This window comes from Chiloscyllium punctatum, chromosome 38, assembly GCF_047496795.1.
Source record: "Chiloscyllium punctatum isolate Juve2018m chromosome 38, sChiPun1.3, whole genome shotgun sequence".
NCBI classification, from domain to species: domain Eukaryota; kingdom Metazoa; phylum Chordata; class Chondrichthyes; order Orectolobiformes; family Hemiscylliidae; genus Chiloscyllium; species Chiloscyllium punctatum.
Genome location: NC_092776.1, coordinates 50,190,791 through 50,211,472, shown reverse-complemented (window position 1 = coordinate 50,211,472; position 20,682 = coordinate 50,190,791).

Genomic DNA, 20,682 nt, shown 5'->3' with positions numbered 1-20,682 from the left:
GCCGCTTCCTGAGCAGTTTTATAGCTGCTGATGGTGCCTATGTTCCCGCCCCCCTCTCTCTATGTGTAACATAGGACGGCCTGGGATTTCCACACATATGCTCGGAGAGTTTGCAAACCCACGTGTGTGTATGTCTCTCTCTCTCTCACACACACACACACCACCCCCAACCCCTCCCCCATCCAAGGTATAATCAACACTCATTCCCACTAACCTCTTTTATCATTTCCCGAAAGATGCCACCACATTGAGGCTTGACGCCTTTCTGAAACCTCTCTCGATCTTTATCTCCCTCTCTCTAATCTGTCTGTCGGAATCTCCCTGTTTTCCTCTCTTCCCTCTGTGTCCACCTCTCCCTTATTACCTCTCTTACTCCCTCTCTTTGTCTCTAACTTTTTAAGCCCCTTTTCTCAATTTCCCGCTCTCTGTCGCCATCTCCTTTTTCTCTACCTTCCCTCGATCTCCCCCTCCCTCTGCCCCCAAGTGTATCTCCCCTGTATCCATCTCTTTTTTGCTCCTCTATCTGTCTCGTCCTCCTCTTGTTTTGCTCTCTCTCTCTCTCTGCCTCTTTCACTCTCTAACTCCGTCTTTCTCGCTCGCTCTGCCTCCCCACTCTGTACCTTATTCTGCCTCTGCCTCTTTTCCTTACATCTGTCATCCCTTTTCTTCACGATTCTATTCAGAACTTCGCGATTCGATCACTAAAGCTAGTCTCTCTGTCCTCTGTCTCTCTCTCTGTCTCTCTCTCCATGTTTTCTCTCTCTCTGTCACAGTGCCGCTGTGGTCACTTTCTCTCTCTCTCTCTCTGATGTATTTTGCCCCCTCTCTGCCTTTCAACCACTGCCTGTTGGTCTTTCTATCCCCTCCTGTCTGCACATCCCCTCTCCCTGCTTCTCTAACTTGCATTGTGTGTCTTTTAAATGTCTTTTAAATGCCTGTGTCCAAATTGAATAAAATGAATGTGTGGGGATGGCGAATCAGGGGCGGAAGGGAAAGGTTTCTCGCTCTGAATTTCCTCTATTTGTAGAAATCATGGGCGTGGGACCCATCCTGTCGCAATATTCATCCTTTATCCGATGAGTTTCACGTCTGCTTTTTGTTTATTTTGGAGCCACGGAGAGCTTCAGGACCAACACACCCTGTCTGGTTGGGAAATAAAAGAATTGAATGCATTCAGATCATCTTCGCTCCATTTGCAGCATTTGATTGGAACGGGGCCCCAACTTTGAAATCCACTTGATGAAACAGACCAGGGAGATCAAAGAGCTTGCGGAGATTCAGGACAGGGAAGAGTTTACCCAGTGAATTATCATACAGCAAAACAAACACAGGGAGCTCAGCGCTGAATAATAAACAAGTTAAGCCGCTTTGTATGAACTGCTATTGTGGTCTTTGACTTGGTGATAAAACTTAGCGTCGTTTCTCAAATTGTTGAAGAGGTGTCAGCTGATGCGATCTTTATATAAAAAAAACATTAAACATGGAAATAACCAGGGGGAACGCCTTGTGCACCTGTTCCTCTTTTGGCTGTGAGGTTTTGCTCTGGTTGATATCGCGAATAATGAGTTCGGAACCACAGACTTTTTTCATGTGTGCGTGTTCTTTTTCTTCAAATTGCTGTAGCTTTCTGGTTACAATGCAACGGGGCTCTTTGAAACGGGATGGAGAAGGCTACAGGTAAGAATAGCCCTCACTCTGAACAGGGTTTGAAGTGCACCAGCTGTGGTAATGCAAGAAACTCAGGAGCCAGTTTGCAAAGGGCCAAGCTGCCAACAGCAAAGTTGTCACAGAGATGTTATTGCACAGAAGCAGCTGTATGATGTACTTGGTACCATTTCCCTGCCTTCTCCCATAACCCTACCATTATTGCTTAAGAGATAATCAGTTCCATCTTGACTGTCTCAAATGAACCTGACTCCACTATTTATAGTACTTATTGGGCAGATTCCAGTACTTAACTGCTTGCAGTGGGGCGAGTTCCTTCTCTCATCTTCAATTGCTCAGTAATGTAGAAAATAGGAGCGGGAGTAGACCATTCAGCTCTTCAAGCCTGCTCCATCACTCAGTATGATCATGACTGATTATCCAACTCAGTTGCTTTCCTCCCATAATGTTTGGTCCCGTTTAGCCCTCAGAACTATACTTCACTCCTTCTTCAAAATATTCAATGTTTTGGCCTCAACTGTTTCCTGTGGCAGAGGCTCGCCACTCTCTGGATGAAGATATTTCTCTTGATCTCAGTTCAACCATTCATTCCCTCCACCACCAATGCTCAGTAGCAGCAGTGTGTATGGTGAAAATTCACCAAAGATCCTCAGTCCGCACCTTCTAAACCCATGAACACTGCCATCTCGAAGGACAAGGGCAGCAGACACATGAGAGCACCAACACCTGTACATTCCCCCCCAAGCACCTCACCATTCTGACTTGGAAATATATTGCTGTACCTTCACTATCCAGAGATTCCCTCTTTGAAGGCATTGACAATCTACCTACATGGAATGCGCAGTTTGAGAAGGCAGCTCACCATTAACCTCTGAAAGGCAACCAGGGATGGGCAATAAATGCTGATCAGACAACAACACTGACATCCCATGAATGAATAAAAATAAATTGGCCTGCCCCATATCTTTAGACCCCCTGTCATGGACTGCCCAGTCATAAGGAACATCCTACCTGCATTTGACCCATCAAGTCCTGCAAAACTTTTGTAGGTTTCTGTGGGATCTCCTCTCATTCTTTTAAACTCTTCTGAATATTGTCCTAAATGATTCAAACTCTCTTCATACATCAGCCTGCCATCCAAGCATCAATCCCCAATCACTCCCTCCAAAGTAAGAACTTCCTTCCTCATATAAAAGAGACCAAAAATGCACATAATCTTATCAAGGCCCTGTAAAACTGCAACAAGACATCCCTCCTCCTGTACTCCATTCTTCTCACAACGAAGACCAACATATTATTTGTCTTCTTCACCACCTGCTGCACTTGATTTTTTTTTTGTCAGTTGTCTCGAATCTGTGTTCTCCTGTTCTCAGTCCTTCCATCAGTGGGAACAGATTTTGTCTATCCATTCTGTCCAGTCTCTTCATAATTATTCTGAGATCATTTGTCTTTTTTTAAAATCTTGATTGATAAACATTGGTACGAATACTGGAGTTAACGTCCCTTGTGTTCTTCAAAGTACACACCTGGAACTTTTACATCAATCTGAGAGGGCAATAGGCAGCAGTCCCTCAGTATTGCACTGCAGCTGCAGCCTGTGCTGAAATCCTGGAGTGTGAAACTTGAAACATTAGCTCTCAGCCAATGGTTCATAGACAAACTGGTGAAGACACTTTTCATGCTCTGAATAAATAGACTCAAGGAAACTGCAATAGCTACAGCGGTCACCACCAGAGGCCAGAATTGCAAACACAGACCAGACATCTGACTCACTAATCAATGTACTCATGTACCAACAGAAATGGCCAAGAGCAACACATCAATGTTGCTTTACTCTCAATGACTGACAGAGATATCACTATCACTATCATAGAATGGGTGTGACTCTGACTCCTGCATTTTTTGGTGAGAAATCATTTTCGTTTGACAATTCCAGATTTAACAAGATTAAGTTAGGTTATCTGGTTGTTATGAATGGGTTGGACAAAAGGGGCAGATTCCATGCTATACATCTCTATGACTCTATGTATTTCTATTAGGAAATTGAGATTTGGGTGGCACGGTGTCTCAGTGGTTAGCACTGCTACCTCACAGTGCCAGGGACCCAAGTTTGATTCCAGCCTCAGGCAACTGTCTGTGTGGAGTCTGCACATTCTCCATGTGTCTGTGTTGGTTTCGTCCGGGTGCTCAGTTTCCTCCCACTATCCAAAGATGTGCAAGTTAGGCGAATTGGCTATATTAAATTGCCCATAGTGTTCAGGGATGTGTAGGTTAGGTGCATTTGTCAGGGGAAATGTCAAGTAGTAGGGATAGGGTTACTCTTTGGAGAGTTGGTGTGGATTTTGTTGGGCCAAGTGGCCCGTTTCCACACAGTAGGGATTCTATGAGATATTGATTGGTTAGGAATGTGAGTGCATTGAGAACAACATGATTACTTTTCATTATAGACCTGAAAAGAATTTTGGATGTTTGACATTGACACGATTCAGTGAAACTGGTAGGTAATATTGCATAACATTGAGAGTGATGTTAAAAGGATACAGGCAGCTCTGATTGTCCTTTCTTTGCGAGCATGTTTGCTGCAAATGATCATGACTGACACTTCAGCATGCGTTGGCACAGTGGCTCAGTCAGGCACCCAGGTTCAATTCCAGCCTTGGGCTACCACCTGTGTGGAGTTTTCATGTTCTCCCTGTGTCTGTGTGGGTTTCTGCTCAGATGCTCTGCTTTCCTCCTGCAGTCCAAAGATGGGAAGATTAGGTAGGTTGACCATGTTAAACTGTTCTGTAGTGTCCAGGGATATGCAGGCTAAGTGAGTCAGCCATTGTAAATGCTGGGTTACAGGGATGGAGTGGGAGTCTGGGTATGGTGGGTGCTCTTTGGAGTGTCAGTGTAGACCTGATGGGCTGAATGACCCCTTTTCTGCACTGTAGGGATTCCGTGATTTCACCAACATGGCTACGAGAGGATAACATATTCATGAGTAAATCATCATCATATTGTTTGATGAGTGTCTGTGAATGGATGAATCTTCCCTCATGTTGGGTATTTTGAAGAAAAACCAACCCAGACAGGAGCTGATGAGGTCGAATCTGGACTGCCCAATGCTAAATCAAATCTGGCCACGCTTGCAACAGCCAACTTAAGTGCAATTAGAGGACACAAAACCCATTACTTTTGAGTAAGGTTGGTTAGTTGAGTTATGCTGAGTCAAGACACCCAGGCAATGTTTTTGTTTTCCTTCCCATCTGAATTGGCAAATAGGAATTTGATCAATGTCAGATTTGGAGGCCATGATGAGGAGGTGCCAGGGTTGGACTGGGGTGGACAAAGTTAAAAATCACACAACACCAGGTTATAGTCCAACAGATTTATTTGGAAGGACAAGCTTTCAGAGCACTGCTCCCTCGTCAGGTACCTAATGTTGTGTGATATTTAACTTTTAGATTTGGAGGCAATAGCCCCTCTGACAGTGCAGTACTCTCATCCTAAGCACTGGATTGACAGTTTGCATGATATAATAAAAATCCAGATAGCTTATCATCACATTATCAATTGTTTATATAAATTGGAGTTTTGGGCAAGTTACGTCAACTATCATGTCCATCGAGCATTTGGGATGTCACTGTACTAAAGCATTTCAGAATTGAATTAAGAGCTGGACATAAATTCATTGAAGGATTTTGCAACATTTTCCCTCACCACCCATTCCCACTGTCACATCTTTGTAAAACATAAGATGCATCATAACATGAATGCAAAAACCTATGAAATGCTTACAGATCACATTAGTAATAGAGCAAATTGTATCATAGGATAGTATACTTAAATGAAATAGGTTTGCATTGGGGCCAGTAGCATAGGTTCAATAAGCTTGTCCATTATTCTGTTTTGAGATGATCAGCGGAGTTGAAGATGGATAAATGATCTGGAAATTTTGATTAGCTACAATTAGGATCACAGAATATGAAGATTTATTTTCCTCAAGAAGTTTCATAGCTTGGAATAGAATCCATTAGAAGGTAGATTGGATGTGTGCAATGAAAGAAGCAGGTCAGATAAGCAGATGACCCTTTTACAGATGTAAGTCACATTAGTCTTGTAACTATATGTGTTTCTTTAAATACTTATTTAACAACCCTCCCGTGATCACTGGTTAGCACAATGTTGGTTTTCAAGCAGAGTCTTACTGCTTGCAATCCTCACCCTGTTAAAATGATTTCTTATCTAAGTAATCCTCCTGAACAATGGATTTTGTTAGTTCCATTCCAGTTAAGTGAAATAGTATTACTGGGATTCTAGCAAGAGTTCCAGGTAGGGAGATATTCATAGGATGTGGGTGCCATTGGCTCAGCAGGATTCAACAGCATAGTGGTATTATCACTAGACTGTTAATCCAGAGACCCAGGACCAATAGTCTGGTTACCCTGGTTCAAATCCCACCTTGGCAGATAGTGGGATTTGAATCCATAAAAAATTGGAATGAAGATGCTAATGATGACCATGAAATCATTGTTGATAGTTGGGAAAAACCCATCTAGTTAGCTCATGTCTTTTAGGGAAGGAATCTGCCATCCTTACCTGGTTTGGTCTACATGTGACTCCTGACTGAAAGCAATGTGGTTGACTCTTTATTGACCTTTGGGAAGGGCAATAAATGCTTACCTAGTCAGCAACTGCCTCGTACCATGAAAGAATATTTAAAAAATTCTAAACTAGGGATTACCCACATCTAATTGGCCAGAGGGCAATTAAGAGTCAACCGCATTGCTGTGGGTCCGGAGTCACATTGTAAGGCAGACCAGGTAAGGATGGTTAGTTCATTTCCTTAAAGGACTAGAGTTTTTCTTAAGAACTGAACGTGGTTACATGGTTGCAATTGAACTTTCTTTTTATTCTAGAACATTTTTTGAACTGAATTATATTATAGATTATGTTTTAGCCTCAACCATCTCTCTGCAATTTCCTACAGTCACTTTCCATGAATTCTGGACTAATCCTGTCTTCCTTTCATACGCCATTGGTGACCTTGCTCTCAGATCTAGGATTCCTCCGAAATCTCTGAGTCCATCACTCCCCTTTTAGGAATCACTTAGTTTATTGACTAAGCTTTTAATCACACTGCTTGATAAGTGACTCTTGGGTTTGGGGTCAGTTTATTGTGTTTTAATATTTAGTAAATTATCTTGAGAGGTTGGTCTGCTTTCAAGGTGCTGTGTAACTGCAAGTTGTTTGTAAAGAAAATGAATCTAGAACATGTAGACATTGCAACTGTCCTATGTGGTTTACAATATAGTGTACTAAACACTGCTAATTACAATTCCACCCCAACCCCCACATGCTAGTCTAAGATTTAAGTTTTGGTCAATGCGTGAATGTGTGTTGTGTCTGGTATGTAGTTGCAGCACTTTGGCCTAACCCTTACTGCGCCTTTCAGTACAAGCATTGAAAACCGGCACATTTCAACTTCCAGGACGATTTGTTGAGGATAAACCTAAATCTCGGGGCAGCTCCTGCAGTGGTGCGATGGCCACTACCTGGAATCTTTCAACCACACTGTACTGAGTAGCTGGGAACCTTAATATCCCATGGCTGTGTGCTTTATAAAAATGTATGCTGTAAAACAAGGGTATTGGTCATGTATTGAGGCACCTCAGAGTGGAAAATGTTATATAAAAAGCTTCATTTGCATTTTCTGTGATCTCCAGTTTGAAATGTTTGCCCTCAGGCTGTTGCCTGATGTGCAATTTTTTTTGTGTCAATACCAAAACTGCTGTAATTGTATTGAGTGGAACATGTTGAAAAATCTTGCAAATCTTGTGACACGCAAGTCAAAACGTTTTGTAAGATGTTTTGTTTACAACTTTAATAAATAAAGTGTATGCTTTGACAAAAAAAAAGCGTTTGGATGGAACCAAGAACAATGCTCCCCAGATCCTAGCTGCACACCTGGAGTCGCCCTTGCTCTTTCCCATTCGATAGAGAGAGACACTGTTGTCCACCGACTTCTGGAATGTGCCTTTACAAAGAAGGCCTGTGGATAGATGTGGTGTTTTTTTTCGTGAGGTTCCTTCCTGGCACCTCTGTGATGGAAAATTCTGTTTCATAGGGTGTTCCCGGGGGGGAACACACCCAGATGAAAGTGGACCATCATCAACCGGATGAATTTTTTTTCTATCGGTGTGCCCAAAACTCTCTGGTGTTGCAGTTCAAGATGTACACTAAATGAATAATAACCGATGCCGAGATCCAGGACTATGTTCTGAGGGATATACCAAAGCTTGGGGACGCTGCTGCAGAGGTGCAGTGGGAATTTCATCATCTTTTATTCAGTGTTGATACCTTTCAGCTCGACAGTACACTCACTTCTGGTTAAACTGGCGATGGCTAGTGCTTCCAATTAAACCTGTGGGTCTATAGCCTGGTGTTGTGTGATTTTTAATTTTGTACACAATCCAACACCGGCATCTCCAAATCCTGGTTAAATTCAGAAGTGCTACCGTGGATCCCTGAGGTCGGCCTGATTATATTGTCTCGTTGTCAGGCTCTGACGGACAGTGTGGTTACGTGTTATCTGCCTGGGGCCCGTGTTCCTCACCCCTGTGGATAACAAGGAGTTGGTGTATTGCAACGGTACTGAAGTACCCCAGAGTGCAACATGTCTTTGGAGAAACGTTGATTGTACTTTGTGTATTATTACATTCAAAAGTTTTAATCTTGTTTTACACTTTTTAATGAATAAAGCACACCTTTGCGATGAAAGAAATTGCGTTGCACTCAGTAGACATGGATATGAAGTAAAAACAATGACTGCAGATGCTGGAAACCAGATTCTGGATTAGTGGTGCTGGAAGGATATGAAGTATTAGGTACAATTTGGGGTCACTCTCAGTGGCACCGCCTCCCAGATTAATTTCTCTCCAAATTTCTCTTGCTTTGCTTCCTCCAGATTTGGCTGGAAGTGATCATGTAATTTGCGATTCAATACTTCCATTTTTGGACAAACTGAAGCAATTTGTTACATTTAAGGGAAATTGCGACACTCTCCGAGTGAAGTAAACCTGTTGGTCTATAGCCTGGCGTTGTGTGATTTTTAACTTTGTCCACCCCAGTCCAACACCGGCTCCTCCAAATCATAACATTGACAGCATGACGTCCCTTCATGCTGTTTTAAAATTTATTTTGTTGGAATATTTTGAATGTTTGAATGAAAGTGAATCTCAACTCGGAACTAATTCTTAAAACAAAGTACTCATCTAAGTCCAATTGTTAGAACACACGAGAGGTTAGTTTAAAAACACGTGGGCCATTGATGAAGTTCTCTGCTGTTCAGTGTGGAGAACAAAACTAGCAGAAAGTTCATTTAAGTTTAATCGTGTGAATTGTCATTAATCAAAATCTGTGGTAAAAGGGGGATTTGTTTTAACAACTCAGCCAGTGCGGGGAGTGGTGTGGAAAAGAAGGTTATTTAAGGTGTTCTTTGATGAAGACAGATCAAACAGAATTGTCAAACAACACTAACCTCGTCTAAATCAGGCTTCGAGGGGATGGCGTTTATACAAACACAACTCTGTTATTTGTTGCCCTTCTCCCTATTGACTGCTACTCAATAAACCATCGGAATAGATACATCTAATCCTAATTAAGACGCTTGGCTGCCGAACTAATCCATTCAGATTACAGTGGCTGCCCGTAAACGCTCGAAATACGTGTCAATTTTGATTAGAATTGACACAGACTGGGCAAGGTTCAGATCCTGAGCGGAAAGTGATCACTGTACGCCACCTCGTGGTTCCCATTGCAGCTGCGTGACCAGCACTCAGTGCAAGCCGTTTCCCAACTGCTTGTGGGGAAGGGGAATGAGAGAAATTGTTTATCGTACGGTTTCCATCGCGAGTTGATTAGTCACCCGTAAACAATGCGAGTTATTTTGGTCAATTCAGAGAGGACAAATTGTTTTGATGCAGTTTGCGTGGTTGGGAGAAAAGTTTGTTTTGTGTAAGTAAAGATTACCACCACCAGTTAAAATGGAAGATTTGTGATAGTTATGGAATAAATAACTTTGGTTGCATGATGAATGACTGGGATGTTTTATGTCTGTTCGTTTTTAGCCTATAGACATTTTTATTTTGGTCACATATTTTCAGTACGTGTATTTTTTTGTGTAACCGGGTTTTACTTCATCTAAACTGCTATTATTTCTTTTCATTTCCTGCTGCTTCATCTCAGGGTTAGCCTCCAGTATGGGATACACTTAAAAGGAAAATCATTTCCTCAATAATCGAGTTCGTTTAGCGACATACTGATGCTCCAGACACTACCCTTAGAAGAAAAAAAAACTTCCATTCATTTCACAACCACGGGTTATCCCAAAGCAATTTGCAGTCAACTTGCATTTTTTGAAGAGAAGACTCTTTGTAAAAAAAGAAACGTGGCAGCCAATTTGCAAACAGCAAGCTCCCACCAACAAAAATGTGGTAATGGCCAAACTGTGTGTAGTTATCTATTTATCAAGTTCAAATCCTTAAAATCAAGCAAGGGTCTCCCAATTTGCTGAATTCAGTATGATTCGTCCACGACTTTGTCTGTATCAGGGGCATTCCTTGGGTAAGAACAGTTGTCTGTGTCATTGCTCATGTACATAAGGTGCATATTGTTAACCACTCAACAAAGATTATTTCTTTCATAGTGTATATCCAACACATCAATGACTTTGCCTCTGTGTTAACTGGTGCTGGTCATTTGTTTCTTACAACTACAAATTTTCCTTATAACATAGAGAATGCTAGAGAAACTCAGCATCTGTGGAGACAAACTAAAGTTACCCTGATTTAATTTGGTTGATTTATTGTTGTCACATGTAAAGTGAAAAATGTTGTTTTTTGTACTGTACAGACTGATTGTACCATAACAAGGTGCATCAGGGTAGCAGAACAGAGTGTTACAGCCACAAAGAGGGTGCAGAGAGAGAGAGAGAGATCAGAATTAAGATTTGAGAAGTTTGTCAAAATGTTGAGGTCACAACAATGGAGTAGAATAGCAGATGCTGAAGATCTGAAATGAAAATAAGTTGCTGGAGAAACTCAGTGGGTCTGGCAGCAACTGTGGGGAGAAAACAGAGTTAAACACTTTGAGTCTAATGACTCTTGGTTTAATTTTTTAAATCTATTCCCCACACTACCACCTAACAGCGATAGTGCTTATATTTTCCCCAGCACCCATGATGTGCGTGTTGGGATGTGAGACACAGTGAAAGTCAACAGGTGTATAAATCTTTATGTATTTTATCATCAGAAACAAAGGAACCAGCCGAGTTGCCAGTGACAAGCAGTGCCCTTCACAACAAAGAGCAATGCTGCGTGATCAAAAAAAGTGAAGGGAAGGGCAAGGATTAAATCAAAAGAGTTGGAGGGGGAAATAAAACACTCCACTCCCTGCAGTGCCCACTTCTCCCTGAAAACCTCAAGGGAGTTGGTGGACACCGCGTGCTCTCTCTCCAGGGACACCCGGGCTTTGACATAACCGTGGAAGAGGGCCAAGCAATTGGCAGATATGAATACCTCCATGGCCCACTGCCTGGACCTATTTACAGCCAGTTTGACTCTTGGTTTAATTGGTCATCAAATCTGGATGGGCATATGAATAGGAAGGGTTTGGAGGGATATGGGTCGGGTGCTGGAAGGTGGGACTAGATTGGGTTGAGATATCTGGTCGGCATGGACGAGTTGGACGGAAGAGTCTGCTTCCGTGCTATACATCGCTATGACTCTAAACCAATTATTCAATTGGTTAAATTAACGGTTCATTAATTCAAATAATGTCTGCTAGTTTATTTTTATTTCAAAAGTACTTATTTATTTATAAAAATACGTTTATATGCATCATCACTAAAGCAATTTTGTTTTGTGCAGTAGCATATGAAGAAACAAACAAACATTGGAACTTGATTCTATCCAACAAACAAACAAAAGGCATTTGTTACTTGTACAAGTCTATACTTGCATATATTTGAGGCACTGGGGATAGGGTTGGGAGGGATAACTGAGCAGACCCTCATTTACCTTCAACAGAAAGACCTCAGACAGTGGTCTTTTCTCACTGCACCTTGGTGACAGCTACTCCAAGCTTTAGTGTGTCCTGCAGCATGTGGTCCTGGACCTTGGAATGTGCCAGTCTGCAACACTCGGTTGAGGTCAACTCCTTGTTCTGGAAGACCGGGAAATTTCATGCAGACCAAAGAGCATCTTCCACTTTGATGGTCCTCCAGTGCAGTCAATGTTTGTCTCTGTGTCCCAGGGAACAGGTTGTAAAGCATGGATTCCAGCATCTGGGCGCTGCTTGGGACGAACCTTAACAAAAACCATTGTGCACATTCCAGCAGGAGATGTGGGACAGTCCCCACAATGCAGTGGCACAGACTAACTAGATGAAGAATCTCACAGACAGTGCCCTTCTCACTACCAGCCCAGCAATGTCTTGGTGCTGGTTAGAAAATTCTGGTGATTGAGACAGAATGCCAAATGACCATGACAGTCTGCTCAGGGGACCATGCGACAGGATCCATCTTCTCCTTTTCTATTGGGATCTCGAGGATGCTGCATGCTAACCACTTCCTGTTAGACTTGTGGTTAAAGATACTTTTCTTTGCAAATTTCTCCAGGAGGGACAGGTGATACAGTTCAACTCCTTAGAGTGTTGTGCAGCAACAAGGGCAGTCTCATCCTCTGCAACACTGGGGACAGGTGGAACCTCGGTACATAGTGATGCTTGGTGTTTGTGTACCAAAGGTCTGCACGCAGCTTGATGCAGTCACATACAAAGGTGACCATCAGGATCAGGGTGACATTGGTTTGTCCTTCCCCATCACTTAGCCAGAGCTTCATACATGGTGTCGAACACGGTCCAGCTTAAACCTCCAGGTGAAGTGGTAGATGGTTCAGGTGACTGCAACAGTGCAGGTTCTGGGAATGGGCCAGACCTGTGCCTTGGACAACAACAAAGAGAATGCCTCACCCTGATGACCAGATGGAGAGGGAGCAATGCTCCAAAAAGCTCAATTTCTGCCTCACCTTCATGATGTTCTCCTCCCAAACATCTTACACATGCCCTGGCCCTCCAAACCATATTACCAGCACCTGAAGGGGATAAAGAATTGGTTGGCCCAGTTCCGAAAGAACATGACCTCTCTATTGGTTTGATTTACCCAGGCTTCTGAGACCAATTCAAACTGGTTGCAGATATTTTATTTCAAAAATACAGGTTATTCATAAAACTATCTTTCTATGCATGCATAGTCCCTAAAGCAGTTCTGTTCTGCCTGTAGCATATGAAGGAACAGAAAACAAATTGGAGTTCAAACTGGTCACAGTTTTTGTTAATTTCGGATGCTCCTCAGAAATGTTGCTCCTGTTGGTTGCCAGAATGGAAGAGCTGGGTTGAACAGGACATCATGTAATTGAGGACTTTGGTGATGTTGATTGAATGAGAAACGTTTGCCAATGCCTTGTCTAATGATAAATGTTAGACACAGTTTCCATGAACCCATAGTTTTCAACCAGCACTTAAATCCAGTGACATATAAATAATTAAAGAACATTAAAGCTGCTTAATATTGAACAGCTATTTATTTAGCATGGAAGATGTTGAACTTCGGAAGAGGCTGCATATGAACCTTTGCTGTTTTCCCATACCACGTAGAGCAGGTGAAATTGAAATGAGTAGAACCTCAACAAATAGCTATCTCTTCATTATCACACAGCACAGTTGTACCACTGCTGTCACCTTGACAGGAAGAGTCACTCTGCTTTCGCTTCGCAGATGCTGCGGATCTGCTGAGTTTCTCCAGCAATTTCTGACTTCCAGCATCCACAGTTCTTTTTGTTTGTTGAAACAGAATGATTTGGGTTCACCTTATTGTGAATGTGGCATTTCACTCCTGAGCTCGCTGAAGAAAGAGATAATGGCCCAGCCCAGCTGGTAGTCTCACCACAGGGAATTATCAGTGGACCCAGTTCAGCTCTCGATTAAGGAAATGACCCATATTAAAAGTATGCACATGGTCTTGGGAATTTCAATGCATTTTTGTATTCCCAAGCATTTAATCTAACTGACATGGAGAATAGAACTAAGATTACGTGAAACAAACATGCCTGTGCTCAGCTCCTTGTCAGTATAACTCATACCAACCAGCCAGAGATTGGACACTGACTGGTATCTGCAGTAGAACTGGAGCAGTGGTCACAGATGAATAAACTCAGTCAAGAATATCTTCTCTATCTGTCAGTACAGATGCTTCATCAAATGGGAGAAAATTCAGAAGTTTAGGTCAGTGCCATATTAAACATAAACAACCATTGAAATCAATGGTCTGAAGATCACATGTGGCACACATCCTGATTCTCAACATGTGCTGCTGAGGGTAAAGTTTACCCTTACAATGTAAGAAAAGTAATTCTAGAATGCTGTGTGTAGATTTAACCATTTCCTATATCAAACACACTTTGCTATTTTATGAAAGCGAGCTGGATTTAAATTTAAGATTTTAGTTTTGTTATTGTGATCTCTACAAGGTGTAAAGTTTGACATATCTGTGAATCTTTTGTCTATATTAGTACATGCTTGCAATCAGTTCAAGAAACAGGATTGCTTTAAATAGTACTGTGGCTAGATTCTGCTTATTGGTGAACATAGTTCAGTCCAGAGCAGTAATAATAATTCCTTTAAAAAGTCCAACAATGGTTAAATGCAGAATGGCAAAATATAATTTGACACAAAAGTTAAGGGCTAAGTTCTGCTTTGAGAGCCACCATGCATGGAAGGGGAAATCTCCACATATTGTCTTTGTTCCTTTGCTAATCACTTGTGCTTAACATTGGCCGCTGTTTAACACTAAAACTGGAATTTAACTTCAGTTCAGTTCACCTTGATTCATTTGTCCAATTTCCAGTTAGGAGATTATATCAACATGTGACTCAATATTTCTCTTCCCCCACAATCATTTCTTCTGAAGTAAAAAGCCTAATTCTGTTTTAGCTAAGCTTCTGGATAAAACAACACTGTCTATTTTATAAGGTATTGTGCAAAAATTTTCTAATCTTGAATTTTACTCTTTACAGTCTAGAGAAAGTCATACCTTGACCCTCAGTGCTTTACATTTCAGGGAAGTAAATTTAGAGTTGATCAGTATATTATATTTCTCATTCCTGGTGAAGACTTTTGCCTGAAACATTGACTGTCCTGCTCCTTGGATGCTGCCTGACCTGCTGTGCTTTTCCAGCACCACACTCTCAACTCTAATCTTCAGCATCTGCAGTCCTCACTTTCACCTAAATTATATTTCAGTCCCTCCCAAATCAACTGTGTGAATGAACAGTACATTCTGGTCATTGAGACATAAGGTTTGCTTTGGTGAGTGAGCCAATGGCGATGGCAATTTGATCCAACCTTCATGATAACAGAGCAGAATGGAGAAGACAAAATATTCTTGTTGACTTGAATTTGTTTTCTATATCTGTCTCACAGTAGCTGCTCACATTTTTGGTTTGGAGTGAATAACTGAGGATGGAACTAAGTCCGATTTTAAGATTAGCCACAATGCCATATTGAAAGTTGTTTTGTTTAAATTTTTCCTTTTACCGGCCCTGCTTCTATGTGGGGCTATTGGAAGATCAATTCATCTATGTTTTCTCGGTAGGTTTCATTTTTTGGGGATCCAGGCGACAATATTTGCACCAGTTCGAGTTTTGTTGAAAGTGTTTTTTGTAATCGCAAATGGGAAGGCTTCCATTAAAATGAAGAAGTGCCCCTCAACACATTGGAGTGGTAAACTATGAAGTTTTTTTTAAAATATGGCTGAAAGTAGGTTTAGCATAAATAATAAGCATGTGTAACATGTGTTCAATTGTCTGCTGGAATTACTTGATTTAAAGTCACTTCAAAATGCTGAGTGATAAAATGGCTTCAGTAGATAGTGAATTATATATATATATATATATATATATATAGTAGTGTTGAGTTTTTTGGTAAATTAAGTATTAGGACAATGGGATCAAACAAAATTTACAGCCCAGGAACAGGCCCTTCGGCCCTCCAAGCCTGAGCCAATCCAAATGTACTGTCTAAAACTGTCGGTCAATTCCTAAGCATCTGTATCCCTCTGCTCCCCACCTACTCATGCATCTGTCCAGATGCATCTTAAATGAATCTACCGTGTTTGCCTCTACCACCTCTGCTGGCAATGCGTTCCAAATGCCCACCACCCTGTGTGTGAAGTATTTGCCGCGTGTATCCCCCTTAAACTTTCCACCTGTCACCTTGAAAGCACAACCTCTCGTTATTGAATCCTTCACCCTGGGAAAAGCTTGTCTCTATCCACCCTGTCTGTACACTTCATGATTTTGTAAATCTCAATCAGGTCCCCCCTCAATCTCCTTTTCTGTAATAAAAATAAACCTAACCTACTCAACCTCTTCATCACTAGCACCTTCCATACCAGGCAACATCCTCGTAAACCTTCTCTACACCCTCTCCAAAGCGTCCACATCCTTTTGGTAATGTGGCAACCAGAACTGTACACAGTATTCTAAATGCGGCCGAACCAATGTCTTGTACAATTTTAACATGACTTGTCAGCTCTTATACTCAAGCATACTATATGCCTTCTTGACCACTCTACCCACCTGTGCAGCAACCTTCAGGGTAAAATGGACCTGCACTCCCAGATCTCTCTGCCCATCAATTTTTCCCAAGGCTCTTCCATTCATTGTATAATTCACCCGAGATTTAGACTTGCCTAAATGCATCACCTCACATTTTTCTGGATTGAAAACCATCTGCCACTTTTCCGCCCAACTCTCCAGTCTATCTATATCCTCCTGTATTCTCTGACAGTCCCTTATGCTTTCTGCCACTCCACCAATCTTTGTGTCATCTGCAAACTTGCTGATCATACCAACAGTGCCCTCTTCTAGATCAGTTATGTATATTACAAACAACAGTAGCCCCAACACTAATCCCTGTGGAACACCACTGGTCACCTTTCTCCATTTTGAGAAACTCCCCCCAACTACTACTCTCTGTCTCCTGTTGTTCAACCAGTTCTTTATCCACCTAGCTAGAACACCCTACACACCATGTGACTTCACTTTCTCCATTAGTCTACAATGGGAAACCTTATCAAATGCCTTACTAAAGTCCATGTATATGACATCAACAGCCCTTCCTTCATCTAACAACTTGGTCACTTACTCGAAGAACTCTATCAAGTTGGTAAGGCACGATCTCTCCCGCACAAAACCATGTTGCCCATCACCAATAAGCTCATTCCTTTCCAAACATAAATAGATCCTATCTCTCAGTACTGTCACCAACAACTTCCCCACCACAGACATCAGGCTCACTGGTCTGTATTTTCTCGGAATATCCCTACTACCCTTCTTATTCAGGGGGACAACATGAGCAACCTTCCAGTCCTCTGACACCTCACCTGTATTTAAGGATCCCAGAAAGATATTTGTCAGGGCCCCAGCTATTTCCTCTCTCACCTCCCTCAGCAACCTAGGATAGATCCCATCCAGTCCTGGGGACTTGTCCACCTTAATAACCTCTAGCATACGATTTGCTTCAAAGTGTCTGTGCACTAAAGAAAATTGGTAATTTAAAGAGCTTACCTAAACCAACGTAATCAGTGGAACTTGTAAGTCTAACCAATGAGCCATTGCCTGAATTGCTGCAGCCACTCTTTTGAATATACTCACACTGCAGCATGCAGGAGGTTCTAGGGTTTCAACTTGGTGGCAGCGATATATTTTCAAGTCAGGATGTTTGAGAGTTGGAGAGGAACTTGATGGTGCTTTTATGTCTCTACTGGCCTTGTAGAAGTCACACACTTGGGTAGTGTTTTCAAAGAAGTCTTTGGTAACTTACTGCATTGCATCTTCTATATGCTGTACACCGCAGTCATAGTTCAACAGAAATGGAGGCAATGAGTTTTAAGGTGGTAGATGAGGTTCTAACCAGGTGGGCAGCTTTTCTCTGGATAATGTCAAGTTTCTTGAGAGTTGTTGGATCTGCACCCAACCTTCCAAGTGGACAGTATTCTGTCACACTCTTGACTTGTGCTTTTGAGGAGTCCGAAAGTGAATTACTTCATGTAGAATACTCAGACACTGATCTGTTCTTGTACCCACAGAATTGATGAAGTTGATCCAGTTCAGTTTCTAATGTTGATGGTGAGGGATTAGAAAAAGATAATTCTATTAATTGTCAAGGGGCAGTGGTTAGGCTGTGTCTTGTTGGAGATGTACATGACTTCGCAGTTTTGCGGCACAAGTGTTACTTGTCATTTATTAGCTCAGCCTGAATGATAATCAAGCATAGTACATGAAAACACAAACTGTTTCATTATGTGAGGAATTATAATGAAATGGGACAATGAAAGCATCATCAAACATATCCAACATTATGATGGAATTCAACCTCGGATCTGCTTAGAAGGTCAGGGAAATCTCAAAGACTATACAGTTAATGGTAGGGCCCTGGGTAGTGTTGTAGAACTGGAAGAGACATAGGCGTTCAAGTACACAATTCTTTGAACTTTGCATCACAAGTAGATGGAGTGATTAAGAAGGTATTTAGCACACTTGCCTTCATTGCTCACACCTTTGAGTAATGGATTTGGGAAGTCATGTTGAGGTCTTACAGGATGTTGGTGAGGCCCCTTCCGGGGTACTGTGTGCAGTTCTGTTCGTCCTGCCATAGAAAGGAAATTATTAAGTTAGAGAGGGTTCAGAAAACATTTATCAGAATGTTGCCGGGAATGGAGGGTTTGAGATATAAATAACAAGCTGGGATTTGTTTCACAGGAGAGTAGGAGATTGAGGGGTGACCTTATAGAGGTTTATAAAATCATGAAAGTTCTAGATAAGGTGAATAGCTAGGGTCTTTTATCTAGGTTGGGGGAGTTCAAAACTAGGGGGCATATTTTTAAGGTGAGAGGAGAAAGTTTTAAAAAGGGCATGAGAGCAGTTCGAGTGTGGAAGGAACTGTCAGAGGAAGTGATGGATGCAGGTACAGTTACAACATTTAAAAGACATTTGGATAAGTCAATGAATAGGAAAAGTTTGGAGTGATATGGGCCAAATGCAGGCAAGTGGGACCAGTTTAGTCTAGGATATGGGCAACATGGATGAGTTGGATGGAAGGGTCTGTTTCCATGCTGTATTACTCTATGCTTAAGAGTATTTGGTTGTAATATACCTTTATCATAACTTCCACAATCTTTGCACAGGTTTGTCTAATTCCACTCTATTTCAACTGTAATTTGAAGAAAAGTCTTTTGGAAATAGGCAAGACTTCTGAAGCAAAGGTATGCCTTCAGTAATGTGGATAATGGTGGAAAATGTGAGAAAATACAGTGAGAGTAAAAAAAAATCAACATCAAGAATTGGTTACTACCTTACTTCCATTTATTTGCTATCTCACTAATGACATAACTGCCTCATTTATATGCGGCTTGCATTCTTCCCTCCTCTCCAAAAAATCTGCATGGTGACAATTCCAAACATGAAAGTTTGAGTGTGGTGGATGCAGCTTGTTTCTTGTTAACTCTGGGCTCTCCATTCTAATATCCCCGAATGCTCAATGGACAGTGCCTTCCTCCACCAGCTTCACCGCATTATTATAGCAGACCTCAGAATCCACTTCAGGTCTTCAGGTCTCCGTGTCAGAGCTCAGGGACACTGCTAACTTGTAAACTCCTCCCAATTTGTTTCGTGCACAGAGACACAGTGATTTCCTAGCTCTAAGCTTCATTCTTTAGCACTCACTCATTTTGTGATCACTTGGAGGCAGCAGCCTCTGTGGATTGCATAGATTTTAGCCAGAGGGCAGGAAGGGTTAGTCGTCACAAAATTTGGGGTGAGTGAGAGTGTTCAGTGGAAATGCTGCATACAATAGTGAGGTTGGTGGGGCATTAGTGGGGTTTGTGTCCATTGGCAGAGTTACTGTGAGTGTAGTAGTAGAGAGAAGCTGATAGCATTAATCATGCAGAGCACAAAAACCATTGACCTTTCCCTGCAGTGCTATCTCTTCTATCTGATCCTGAAAGCACGAGCCTGGGTTGTTATCTCTTTCCACGTCAGTTTTGTTTGGTCCCTTAATGTTCTGTAGTGATTTGCTGGGTAGAGGATAGCCCTTTTCATGATCACCCTGGCCCCTGTCTGGAAAGGAGAATGCCAACGTCCCTTTCTGAAACACTTTGATACCTGTTCCTGGCTTGCAGCAACTGAAGTGGTGTGCAGTTGGGCTTTAAATAGGGCACTGTTGCCTTACACACAGGAAGTATACAATGGCAGTGCTGGGAGTTTTGCCTTTATTATGATTTAATGGGAAGGGCATCAAAGAGGCCAGTTGTATAATTAATGAAGTGAGGAGTGGAAAGTAGGGTGAGAATAGTCACTGTGAGCCATGATAGGACAACTATCATGAAACTCCCCAAAAATAGCACAGCCTAAAACAATCTGAAAGTCCAACCCCCGACGTTAATTATGTCTGGTGCTGTTTAGCCATTCTTAAAGTGACAGTGACAGGCTTTAGTGTGGAAATGAAGATATTGCCACATAATCAAATATTCATTTTGAATGCAGCAATATAGGTTTGACAATCCCAAATAGCAAAAGCAATGGTCTGTGTTTCCATTCTGATGGTAACAACTTACTTTTTGGTGTAATTTGGCTGATATTAGTGTAACAGATACAAAAGGTAAAATTTTAAGGGCAAATTCTACTCTGTACAATTTGAATTAGCTTTAAAAGCATTGCTCTAGAAATAAGGAATCACCACTTGTAGTTTTGCTCATGGTGTTCACTTGCAATCCTTCAGTGAAGCTTTACAAATTAAAGTGGAATGTTTATGTACAAGGTCAGCAAAAGGTATGTTTTGAAGAGTTTTGATTTTTGAAAAGTTCCCAAGCGACTGGCTATTGAGCCCATACCTTTATGATTTTCTAAAAGTCATTTT